We start from the raw sequence: 12190 nt of genomic DNA on the forward strand, positions 1-12190 counted from the left end.
TAATGTGTCTTGGCTAAGGTGTCTTGGCTAAGGTGTCTTGACTAATGTGTCTTGGCTAAGGTGTCTCGGATAATGTGTCTTGGCTAAGGTGTCTTGGCTAATGTGTCTTGGCTAAGGTGTCTTGGCTAATGTGTCTTGTCTAATGTGTTTTAGCTAATGTGTCTTGGCTAATGTGTCTTGGCTAAAGTGTCTTGGCTAATGTGTCTTGGCTAATGTGTCTTGGCTAAGGTGCCTTGGCTAAGGTGCCTTGGCTAAGGTGCCTTGGCAAAGGTGTCTTGGCTAAGGTGTTTTGGCTAAGGTGTCTTGGCTAAGGTATCTTGGCTAAGGTGTCTTGACTAATGTGTCTTTTCTAAGGTGTCTTGGCTAAGGTTTCTTGGCTAATGTGTCTTGGCTAAGGTGTCTTGGCTCAGGTGTCTTGGCTAATGTGTCTTGGCTAAGGTGTCGTGGCAAATGTGTCTCGGCTAAAGTGTCTTGGCTAAGGTGTCTTGGCTAATGTGTCTTGGCTAAGAAGTCTTTACTAATGTGTCTTGGCTAAGGTGTCTTGGCTAAGGTGTCTTGGCTAATGTGTCTTGGCTAAGGTGTCTTGGCTAATGTGTCTTGGCTAATGTGTCTTGGCTAATGTGTCTTGGCTAATGTGTCTCGGCTAATGTGTCTTGGCTGATGTGTCTTGGCTAATGTGTCTTGGCTAATGTGTCTTGGCTAAGGTGTCTTGGCTAATGTGTCTTGGCTAATGTGTCTTGGCTAATGTGTCTTGGCTAATGTGTCTTGGCTAATGTGTCTCGGCTAATGTGTCTTGGCTGATGTGTCTTGGCTAATGTGTCTTGGCTAATGTGTCTTGGCTAATGTGTCTTGGCTAAGGTGTCTTGGCTAATGTGTCTTGGCTAAGGTGTCTTGGCTAAGGTGTCTTGGCTAATGTGTCTTGGCTCAGGTGTCTTGGCTAATGTGTCTTGGCTAAGGTGTCTTGGCTAAGGTGTCTTGGCTAATGTGTCTCGGCTAAAGTGTCTTGGCTAAGGTGTCTTGGCTAATGTGTCTTGGCTAAGAAGTCTTTACTAATGTGTCTTGGCTAAGGTGTCTTGGCTAAGGTGTCTTGGCTAATGTGTCTTGGCTAAGGTGTCTTGGCTAAGGTGTCTTGGCTAAGGTGTCTTGGCTAATGTGTCTCGGCTAATGTGTCTTGGCTAATGTGTCTTGGCTAATGTGTCTCGGCTAATGTTTCTTGGCTAATGTGTCTCGGCTAATGTGTCTTGGCTAATGTGTCTTGGCTAAGGTGTCTTGCCTAAGGTGTCTTGGCTAATGTGTCTTGGCTAATGTGTCTTGGCTAATGTGTCTTGGCTAATGTGTCTTGGCTAATGTGTCTTTTCTAAGGTGTCTTGGCTAATGTGTCTTGGCTAATGTGTCTTAGCTAATGTAGATTGGCTAATGTGTCTTGGCTAAGGTGTCTTGGCTAATGTGTCTTAGCTAATGTGTCTTGGCTAATGTGTCTTGGCTAATGTGTCTTGGCTAAGGTGTCTTGGCTAAGGTGTCTTGACTAATGTGTCTTGGCTAAGGTGTCTCGGATAATGTGTCTTGGCTAAGGTGTCTTGGCTAATGTGTCTTGGCTAAGGTGTCTTGGCTAATGTGTCTTGTCTAATGTGTTTTAGCTAATGTGTCTTGGCTAATGTGTCTTGGCTAAAGTGTCTTGGCTAATGTGTCTTGGCTAATGTGTCTTGGCTAAGATGCCTTGGCTAAGGTGCCTTGGCAAAGGTGTCTTGGCTAAGGTGTTTTGGCTAAGGTGTCTTGGCTAAGGTGTCTTGGCTAAGGTGTCTTGACTAATGTGTCTTTTCTAAGGTGTCTTGGCTAAGGTGTCTTGGCTAATGTGTCTTGGCTAAGGTGTCTTGGCTCAGGTGTCTTGGCTAATGTGTCTTGGCTAAGGTGTCTTGGCTAAGGTGTCTTGGCTAATGTGTCTCGGCTAAAGTGTCTTGGCTAAGGTGTCTTGGCTAATGTGTCTTGGCTAAGAAGTCTTTACTAATGTGTCTTGGCTAAGGTGTCTTGGCTAAGGTGTCTTGGCTAATGTGTCTTGGCTAAGGTGTCTTGGCTAATGTGTCTTGGCTAATGTGTCTTGGCTAATGTGTCTTTTCTAAGGTGTCTTGGCTAATGTGTCTTGGCTAATGTGTCTTGGCTAATGTGTCTTAGCTAATGTATCTTGGCTAAGGTGTCTTGGCTAATGTGTCTTAGCTAATGTGTCTTAGCTAATGTAGATTGGCTAATGTGTCTTGGCTAAGGTGTCTTGGCTAATGTGTCTTAGCTAATGTGTCTTAACTAATGTGTCTTGGCTAATGTGTCTTGGCTAAGGTGTCTTGGCTAAGGTGTCTTGACTAATGTGTCTCGGCTAATGTGTCTTGGCTAAGGTGTCCCGGATATTGTGTCTTGGCTAAGGTGTCTTGGCTAATGTGTCTTGGCTAAGGTGTCTTGGCTAATGTGTCTTGTCTAATGTGTTTTAGCTAATGTGTCTTGGCTAATGTGTCTTGGCTAAAGTGTCTTGGCTAATGTGTCTTGGCTAATGTGTCTTGGCTAAGGTGCCTTGGCAAAGGTGTCTTGGCTAAGGTGTCTTGGCTAAGGTGTCTTGGCTAATGTGTCTTGGCTAAGGTGTCTTGGCTAATGTGTCTTGGCTAATGTGTCTCGGCTAATGTGTCTTGGCTAATGTGTCTTGGCTAATGTGTCTTGGCAAAGGTGTCTTGGCTAAGGTGTTTTGGCTAAGGTGTCTTGGCTAAGGTGTCTTGGCTAAGGTGTCTTGACTAATGTGTCTTTTCTAAGGTGTCTTGGCTAAGGTGTCTTGGCTAATGTGTCTTGGCTAAGGTGTCTTGGCTCAGGTGTCTTGGCTAATGTGTCTTGGCTAAGGTGTTTTGGCTAAGGTGTCTTGGCTAAGGTGTCTTGGCTAAGGTGTCTTGACTAATGTGTCTTTTCTAAGGTGTCTTGGCTAAGGTGTCTTGGCTAATGTGTCTTGGCTAAGGTGTCTTGGCTCAGGTGTCTTGGCTAATGTGTCTTGGCTAAGGTGTCTTGGCTAAGGTGTCTTGGCTAATGTGTCTCGGCTAAAGTGTCTTGGCTAAGGTGTCTTGGCTAATGTGTCTTGGCTAAGAAGTCTTTACTAATGTGTCTTGGCTAAGGTGTCTTGGCTAAGGTGTCTTTGCTAATGTGTCTTGGCTAATGTGTCTTAGCTAATGTAGATTGGCTAATGTGTCTTGGCTAAGGTGTCTTGGCTAATGTGTCTTAGCTAATGTGTCTTGGCTAATGTGTCTTGGCTAATGTGTCTTGGCTAAGGTGTCTTGGCTAAGGTGTCTTGACTAATGTGTCTCGGCTAATGTGTCTTGGCTAAGGTGTCCCGGATATTGTGTCTTGGCTAAGGTGTCTTGGCTAATGTGTCTTGGCTAAGGTGTCTTGGCTAATGTGTCTTGTCTAATGTGTTTTAGCTAATGTGTCTTGGCTAATGTGTCTTGGCTAAAGTGTCTTGGCTAATGTGTCTTGGCTAATGTGTCTTGGCTAAGGTGCCTTGGCAAAGGTGTCTTGGCTAAGGTGTTTTGGCTAAGGTGTCTTGGCTAAGGTGTCTTGGCTAAGGTGTCTTGACTAATGTGTCTTTTCTAAGGTGTCTTGGCTAAGGTGTCTTGGCTAATGTGTCTTGGCTAAGGTGTCTTGGCTCAGGTGTCTTGGCTAATGTGTCTTGGCTAAGGTGTCTTGGCTAAGGTGTCTTGGCTAATGTGTCTCGGCTAAAGTGTCTTGGCTAAGGTGTCTTGGCTAATGTGTCTTGGCTAAGAAGTCTTTACTAAGGTGTCTTGGCTAAGGTGTCTTGGCTAATGTGTCTTGGCTAAGGTGTCTTGGCTAAGGTGTCTTGGCTAAGGTGTCTTGGCTAAGGTGTCTTGGCTAATGTGTCTCGGCTAATGTGTCTTGGCTAATGTGTCTTGGCTAATGTGTCTCGGCTAATGTGTCTTGGCTAATGTGTCTTGGCTAAGGTGTCTTGGCTAATGTGTCTTGGCTAATGTGTCTCGGCTAATGTTTCTTGGCTAATGTGTCTCGGCTAATGTGTCTTGGCTAATGTGTCTTGGCTAAGGTGTCTTGCCTAAGGTGTCTTGGCTAATGTGTCTTGGCTAATGTGTCTTGGCTAATGTGTCTTGGCTAAGGTGTCTTGCCTAATGTGTCTCGGCTAATGTGTCTTGGCTAATGTGTCTCGGCTAATGTGTCTTGGCTAATGTGTCTTGGCTAATGTGTCTTGGCTAATGTGTCTTGGCTAATGTGTCTCGGCTAATGTGTCTTGGCTAATGTGTCTCGGCTAATGTGTCTTGGCTAAGGTGTCTTGGCTAATGTGTCTTGGCTAATGTGTCTTGTCTAATGTGTCTTGGCTAATGTGTCTTGGCTAATGTGTCTTGGCTAATGTGTCTCGGCTTGTGTGTCTTGGCTAATGTGTCTCGGCTTATGTGTCTTGGCTAATATGTCTTGGCTAAGGTGTCTTGGCTAATGTGTCTTGGCTAATGTGTCTTGGCTAATGTGTCTTGGCTAAGGTGTCTTGGCTAATGTGTCTTGGCTAATGTGTCTTGGCTAATGTGTCTTGGCTAAGGTGTCTTGGCTAAGGTGTCTCGGCTAATGTGTCTTGGCTAAAGTGTCTCGGCTAATGTGTCTTGGCTGATGTGTTTTGGCTAATGTGTCTTGGCTAATGTGTCTTGGCTAATGCGTCTTGGCTAATGTGTCTTGGCTAAAGTGTCTGGGCTAAGGTGTCTTGGCTAAGGTGTCTTGGCTAATGTGTCTTGGCTAATGTGTCTTAGCTAATGTGTCTTGGCTAAAGTGTCTGGGCTAAGGTGTCTTGGCTAAGGTGTCTTGGCTAATGTGTCTTGGCTAAGGTGTCTTGGCTAATGTGTCTTGGCTAAGGTGTCTTGGCTAAGGTGTCTTGGCTAAGGTGTCTTGGCTAATGTGTCTTGGCTAATGTGTCTTGGCTAAAGTGTCTTGGCTAAAGTGTCTTGGCTAAGGTGTCTTGGCTAAGGTGTCTTAGCTCATGTGTCTTGGCTAAGGTGTCTTGGCTAAGGTGTCTTGGCTAATGTGTCTTGGCTAATGTGTCTTGGCTAATGTGTCTTGGCTAATGTGTCTTGGCTAATGTGTCTTGGCTAAGGTGTCTTGGCTAATGTGTCTCGGCTAATGTGTCTTGGCTAATGTGTCTCGGCTAATGTGTCTTGGCTGATGTGTCTTGGCTAATGTGTCTTGGCTAATGTGTCTTGGCTAATGTGTCTTGGCTAATGTGTCTTGGCTAAAGTGTCTGGGCTAAGGTGTCTTGGCTAAGGTGTCTTGGCTAATGTGTCTTGGCTAATGTGTCTTAGCTAATGTGTCTTGGCTAAAGTGTCTGGGCTAAGGTGTCTTGGCTAAGGTGTCTTGGCTAAGGTGTCTTGGCTAATGTGTCTTGGCTAAGGTGTCTTGGCTAATGTGTCTTGGCTAATGTGTCTTGGCTAAGGTGTCTTGGCTAAGGTGTCTTGGCTAATGTGTCTTGGCTAATGTGTCTTGGCTAAAGTGTCTTGGCTAAAGTGTCTTGGCTAAGGTGTCTTAGCTCATGTGTCTTGGCTAAGGTGTCTTGGCTAAGGTGTCTTGGCTAATGTGTCTTGGCTAATGTGTCTTGGCTAAGGTGTCTCGGCTAATTTTTCTTGGCTAATGTGTCTTGGCTAAGGTATCTTGGCTAATGTGTCTTTTCTAAGGTGTCTCGGCTAATGTGTCTTGGCTAATGTGTCTTGGCTAATGTGTCTTGGCTAATGTGTCTTGGCTAAGGTGTCTTGGCTAATGTGTCTCGGCTAATGTGTCTTGGCTAAGGTGTCTCGGCTAATGTGTCTTGGCTAATGTGTCTTGGCTAATGTGTCTTGGCTAATGTGTCTTGGCTAATGTGTCTTGGCTAATGTGTCTTTTCTAAGGTGTCTTGGCTAATGTGTCTCGGCTAATGTGTCTTAGCTAATGTAGATTTGCTAATGTGTCTTGGCTAAGGTGTCTTGGCTAATGTGTCTTAGCTAATGTGTCTTGGCTAATGTGTCTTGGCTAATGTGTCTTGGCTAATGTGTCTTGGCTAAGGTGTCTTGACTAATGTGTCTCGGTCAATGTGTCTTGGCTAAGGTGTCTCGGCTAATGTGTCTTGGCTAAGGTGTCTTGGCTAATGTGTCTTGGCTAAGGTGTCTTGGCTCAGGTGTCTTGGCTAATGTGTTTTAGCTAATGTGTCTTGGCTAATGTGTCTTGGCTAATGTGTCTCGGCTTATGTGTCTTGGCTAATGTGTCTTGGCTAAGGTGTCTTGGCTAATGTGTCTTGGCTAATGTGTCTTGGCTAATGTGTCTCGGCTAATGTGTCTTGGCTAATGTGTCTCGGCTAATGTGTCTTGGCTAATGTGTCTTGGCTAAGGTGTCTTGGCTAAGGTGTCTTGGCTTATGTGTCTCGGCTAAAGTGTCTTGGCTAATGTGTTTTAGCTAATATGTCTTAGCTAATGTGTCTTTGCTAATGTGTCTTGGCTAAGGTGTCTTGGCTAAGGTGTCTTGGCTAATGTGTCTTGGCTAATGTGTTTAAGCTAATATGTCTTAGCTAATGTGTCTTTGCTAATGTGTCTTGGCTAAGGTGTCTTGACTAATGTGTCTTGGCTAAGGTGTCTTAGCTAAGGTGTCTCGGCTAATGTGTCTTGGCTAAGGTGTCTTGGCTAAGGTGTCTTAGCTAAGGTGTCTTGGCTAATGTGTCTTGGCTAATGTGTTTTAGTTAATGTGTCTTGGCTAATGTGTCTTGGCTAATGTGTCTTGGCTAATGTGTCTTGGCTAATGTGTCTTGGCTAAGGTGCCTTGGCAAAGGTGTCTTGGCTAAGGTGTTTTGGCTAAGGTGTCTTGGCTAAGGTGTCTTGGCTAAGGTGTCTTGACTAATGTGTCTTTTTTAAGGTGTCTTGCCTAAGGTGTCTTGGCTAATGTGTCTTGGCTAATGTGTCTTGGCTAAGGTGTCTTGGCTCAGGTGTCTTGGCTAATGTGTCTTGGCTAAGGTGTCTTGGCTAATGTGTCTTGGCTAAAAAGTCTTTACTAATGTGTCTTGGCTAAGGTGTCTTGGCTAATGTGTCTTGGCTAAGGTGTCTTGGCTAAGGTGTCTTGACCAATGTGTCTTTTCTAAGGTGTCTTGGCTAAGGTGTCTTGGCTAATGTGTCTTGGCTAATGTGTCTTGGCTAAGGTGTCTTGGCTCAGGTGTCTTGGCTAATGTGTCTTGGCTAAAAAGTCTTTACTAATGTGTCTTGGCTAAGGTGTCTCGGCTAATGTGTCTTGGCTAATGTGTCTTGGCTAATGTGTCTTGGCTAATGTGTCTTGGCTAATGTGTCTTGGCTAATGTGTCTTGGCTAAGGTGTCTTGGCTCAGGTGTCTTGGCTAAAGTGTCTTGGCTAAGGTGTCTTGGCTAATGTGTCTTGGCTAAAAAGTCTTTACTAATGTGTCTTGGCTAAGGTGTCTTGGCTAATGTGTCTTAGCTAATGTGTCTTGGCTAATGTGTCTTGGCTAATGTGTCTTGGCTAATGTGTCTTGGCTAATGTGTCTTGGCTAAGGTGTCTCGGCTAATGTGTCTTGGCTAAGGTGTCTTGGCTAATGTGTCTTGGCTAATGTGTCTCGGCTAATGTGTCTTGGCTAATGTGTCTTGGCTAAGGTGTCTTGCCTAAGGTGTCTTGGCTAATGTGTCTTGGCTAATGTGTCTTGGCTAATGTGTCTTAGCTAATGTGTCTTGGCTAAGGTGTCTTGGCTAATGTGTATCGGCTAATGTGTCTTGGCTAATGTGTCTCGGCTAATGTGTCTTGGCTAATGTGTCTTGGCTAATGTGTCTTGGATAATGTGTCTTGGCTAATGTGTCTCGGCTAATGTGTCTTGGCTAAGGTGTCTTGGCTAATGTGTCTTGGCTAAGGTGTCTTGGCTAATGTGTCTTGGCTAATGTGTCTTGGCTAATGTGTCTTGGCTAATGTGTCTTGGGTATTGTGTCTTGGCTAATGTGTCTTGGCTAATGTGTCTCGGCTAATGTGTCTTGGCTAATGTGTCTCGGCTAATGTGTCTTGGCTAATGTGTCTTGGCTAATGTGTCTTTGCTAATGTGTCTTGGCTAATGTGTCTCGGCTAATGTGTCTTGGCTAATGTGTCTCGGCTTATGTGTCTTGGCTAATGTGTCTTGGCTAAGGTGTCTTGGCTAAGGTGTCTTGGCTAATGTGTCTTGGCTAATGTGTCTTGGCTAAGGTGTCTTGGCTAATGTGTCTTGGCTAATGTTATTTTTTTTTTTTACAAGGAGTTTAAAATCTTCGAAAGACACCCACAGTGGGGGACATGGGATTTTTACCCAGTAAAATACTCTCCTTTAACCCTGTGCACCCTCCCACGGAATCACCTCGCGGTATTACTTCATGGGAGGGGCAGTGCTGTGCACTTAGTCTACTTGGTACGTACTAGCAACATATAACACTTTCGAGCACATGTAGGTTTTACACTGAACGGTCACACACGCACACACAAACAACACAACACTTCACACTAAACACTCAGGCAAGACCATGCATCTGGTCTTCTCTCCACCACCGCTGCAGCTTTGTAACGACCTGGCGCATCATCGTCGACGCAGCCTCCCACATATTGCTGTTCTGGAGCATCAGCTGCACCTAGTTTGAGTGCCCAACCTCCGTATCGCACATGTCGTTCAGCTGCTGACGTTCGGCGATGAACCTTGGACAGCCGAACATGACATATTCTGCCGTCTCGTCGGCGTCCGGACAAGCTGGGCACCGCGGCGAAGACGCGTGCGTAAACCTATGCAAGTAGCTCCGGAAGCAGCCATGGCCGGAAAGAATCTGCGTGACGAAGAAGTCTACGTCACCATGCGTCCTTCCAACCCATGCCGCAACATCGGGAATCAGCGAATAGGTCCATCTGCCTGTTGTTGAACTTGACCAGCTGCTCTGCCATTTCTGCGTCGTCTCTGCCCTGATGCGTTTCTTCACAGCTGCAGTGAGAGGTACCCCCGCACGTGCCGTCCGGAAATTCTCCAAGTCCTCCTCAAGAATTATGCATAGGGGCATCATACCCGATATCACGCAAACCGCATCGTACGAGATGGTACGGTAAGCACTAGCAACACGCATGGCCAATCGCCGATGTACTCTACGTACAGTATTCTGGTGCTGCTTTTCCGACAGAATATGCGCCCAGACTGGCGCACCATATCTTATAACGGATATGGCAACGCTTGCGTGAAGACGTCGTATGCTGCTGCTGGGTCCACCTATGTTTGGCATGAATGATGCCAATGCATTTGCGGTCTTCATGGCTTTATTGCATGCATCATCTAGATGGTGCTTGAATTTCAGCCGGTCATCGATTCGAATCCCAAGGTATTTGAGATTCCTGACGGACTCAATGTGCTCTGAGCCCACCAGTATCGATGCCTTCTGCACTTCCTTATGGCTGCTGATGAGTATGAACTCTGTTTTCGCGTGCGCAATTTCTAAGCAGGCTGCTTTCATCCATTCATCGATTCTACCGACAGCATCCGTGGCTAACATCTCAACCTCCTCGATGGATTCGCCGGTGACTGTTAACGCAATGTCGTCTGCAAAGTCTGTCTTGGCTAATGTGTCTTGGCTAATGTGTCTTGGCTAAGGTGTCTTGGCTTATGTGTCTCGGCTAATGTGTCTTGGCTAATGTGTCTTGGCTAATGTGTCTTGGCTAATGTGTCTTGGCTAATGTGTCTTGGCTAATGTGTCTTGGCTAAAGTGTCTGGGCTAAGGTGTCTTGGCTAAGGTGTCTTGGCTAATGTGTCTTTTCTAATGTGTCTTAGCTAATGTGTCTTGGCTAAAGTGTCTGGGCTAAGGTGTCTTGGCTAAGGTGTCTTGGCTAATGTGTCTTGGCTAAGGTGTCTTGGCTAATGTGTCTTGGCTAAGGTGTCTTGGCTAAGGTGTCTTGGCTAAGGTGTCTTGGCTAATGTGTCTTGGCTAATGTGTCTTGGCTAAAGTGTCTTGGCTAAAGTGTCTTGGCTAAGGTGTCTTGGCTAAGGTGTCTTAGCTCATGTGTCTTGGCTAAGGTGTCTTGGCTAAGGTGTCTTGGCTAATGTGTCTTGGCTAATGTGTCTTGGCTAATGTGTCTTGGCTAATGTGTCTTGGCTAATGTGTCTTGGCTAAGGTGTCTTGGCTAATGTGTCTCGGCTAATGTGTCTTGGCTAATGTGTCTCGGCTAATGTGTCTTGGCTGATGTGTCTTGGCTAATGTGTCTTGGCTAATGTGTCTTGGCTAATGTGTCTTGGCTAATGTGTCTTGGCTAAAGTGTCTGGGCTAAGGTGTCTTGGCTAAGGTGTCTTGGCTAATGTGTCTTGGCTAATGTGTCTTAGCTAATGTGTCTTGGCTAAAGTGTCTGGGCTAAGGTGTCTTGGCTAAGGTGTCTTGGCTAAGGTTACTTGGCTAATGTGTCTTGGCTAAGGTGTCTTGGCTAATGTGTCTTGGCTAATGTGTCTTGGCTAAGGTGTCTTGGCTAAGGTGTCTTGGCTAATGTGTCTTGGCTAATGTGTCTTGGCTAAAGTGTCTTGGCTAAAGTGTCTTGGCTAAGGTGTCTTGGCTAAGGTGTCTTAGCTCATGTGTCTTGGCTAAGGTGTCTTGGCTAAGGTGTCTTGGCTAATGTGTCTTGGCTAAGGTGTCTCGGCTAATTTTTCTTGGCTAATGTGTCTTGGCTAAGGTATCTTGGCTAATGTGTCTTTTCTAAGGTGTCTCGGCTAATGTGTCTTGGCTAATGTGTCTTGGCTAATGTGTCTTGGCTAATGTGTCTTGGCTAAGGTGTCTTGGCTAAGGTGTCTCGGCTAATGTGTCTTGGCTAATGTGTCTCGGCTAATGTGTCTTGGCTAATGTGTCTTGGCTAATGTGTCTTGGATAATGTGTCTTGGATAATGTGTCTTGGCTAAGGTGTCTTGGCTAATGTGTCTTGGCTAATGTGTCTTAGCTAATGTAGATTTGCTAATGTGTCTTGGCTGATGTGTCTTGGCTAATGTGTCTTGGCTAATGTGTCTTGGTTAATGTGTCTTGGCTAATGTGTCTTGGCTAAGGTGTCTTGGCTAAGGTGTCTTGACTAATGTGTCTCGGCTAATGTGTCTTGGCTAATGTGTCTCGGCTAATGTGTCTTGGCTAAGGTGTCTTGGCTAATGTGTCTTGGCTAAGGTGTCTTGGCTAATGTGTCTTGGCTAATGTGTTTTAGCTAATGTGTCTTGGCTAATGTGTCTCGGCTAAAGTGTCTTGGCTAATGTGTCTCGGCTAATGTGTCTTGGCTAAGGTGCCTTAGCAAAGGTGTCTTGGCTAATGTGTCTTGGCTAAGGTGTCTTGGCTAAGGTGTCTTGGCTAATGTGTCTTGGCTAATGTGTCTTGGCTAAGGTGTCTTGGCTAAGGTGTCTTGGCTAATGTGTCTTGGCTAATGTGTCTTGGCTAAGGTGTCTTGGCTCAGGTGTCTTGGCTAATGTGTCTTGGCTAAGGTGTCTTGGCTAATGTGTCTCGGCTAAAGTGTCTTGGCTAAGGTGTCTTGGCTAATGTGTCTTGGCTAAGAAGTCTTTACTAATGTGTCTTGGCTAAGGTGTCTTGGCTAAGGTGTCTTGGCTAATGTGTCTTGACTAAGGTGTCTTGGCTAAGGTGTCTTGGCTAAGGTGTCTTGGCTAATGTGTCTCGGCTAATGTGTCTTGGCTAAGGTGTCTTGGCTAATGTGTCTTGGCTAAGGTGTCTTGGCTAATGTGTCTTGGCTAATGTGTTTTAGCTAATGTGTCTTGGCTAATGTGTCTCGGCTAAAGTGTCTTGGCTAATGTGTCTCGGCTAATGTGTCTTGGCTAAGGTGTCTTGGCTAAGGTGTCTTGGCTAAGGTGTCTTGGCTAAGGTGTCTTGGCTAATGTGTCTCGGCTAATGTGTCTTGGCTAATGTGTCTTGGCTTATGTGTCTTGGCTAAGGTGTCTTGGCTAATGTGTCTTGGCTAATGTGTCTTGGCTAAGGTGTCTTGGCTCAGGTGTCTTGGCTAATGTGTCTTGGCTAAGGTGTCTTGGCTAAGGTGTCTTGGCTAATGTGTCTCGGCTAAAGTGTCTTGGCTAAGGTGTCTTGGCTAATGTGTCTTGGCTAAGAAGTCTTTACTAAGGTGTCTTGGCTAAGGTGTCTTGGCTAATGTGTCTTGGCTAATGTGTCTTGGCTAAGGTGTCT

At 45.6% G+C, this 12190-nt stretch overlaps 1 protein-coding gene across 1 annotated transcript in view; it reads left to right on the forward strand.

Annotated features, from left to right (window-relative positions):
- LOC125774396 (uncharacterized) overlaps nt 1–12190 on the forward strand; it is a 158030-nt gene that overhangs the window by 58583 nt on the left and 87257 nt on the right. The window contains exons 8-10 of the mRNA XM_049444624.1: nt 369–1502; nt 2329–3616; nt 11387–11988. The gene's annotated coding sequence lies outside the window, so the exon portion shown is untranslated. The remainder of the gene's footprint in view (nt 1–368; nt 1503–2328; nt 3617–11386; nt 11989–12190) is intronic.

Source organism: Anopheles funestus, unplaced genomic scaffold (assembly GCF_943734845.2).
Source record: "Anopheles funestus unplaced genomic scaffold, idAnoFuneDA-416_04 scaffold_36_ctg1, whole genome shotgun sequence".
Lineage (NCBI taxonomy): Eukaryota > Metazoa > Arthropoda > Insecta > Diptera > Culicidae > Anopheles > Anopheles funestus.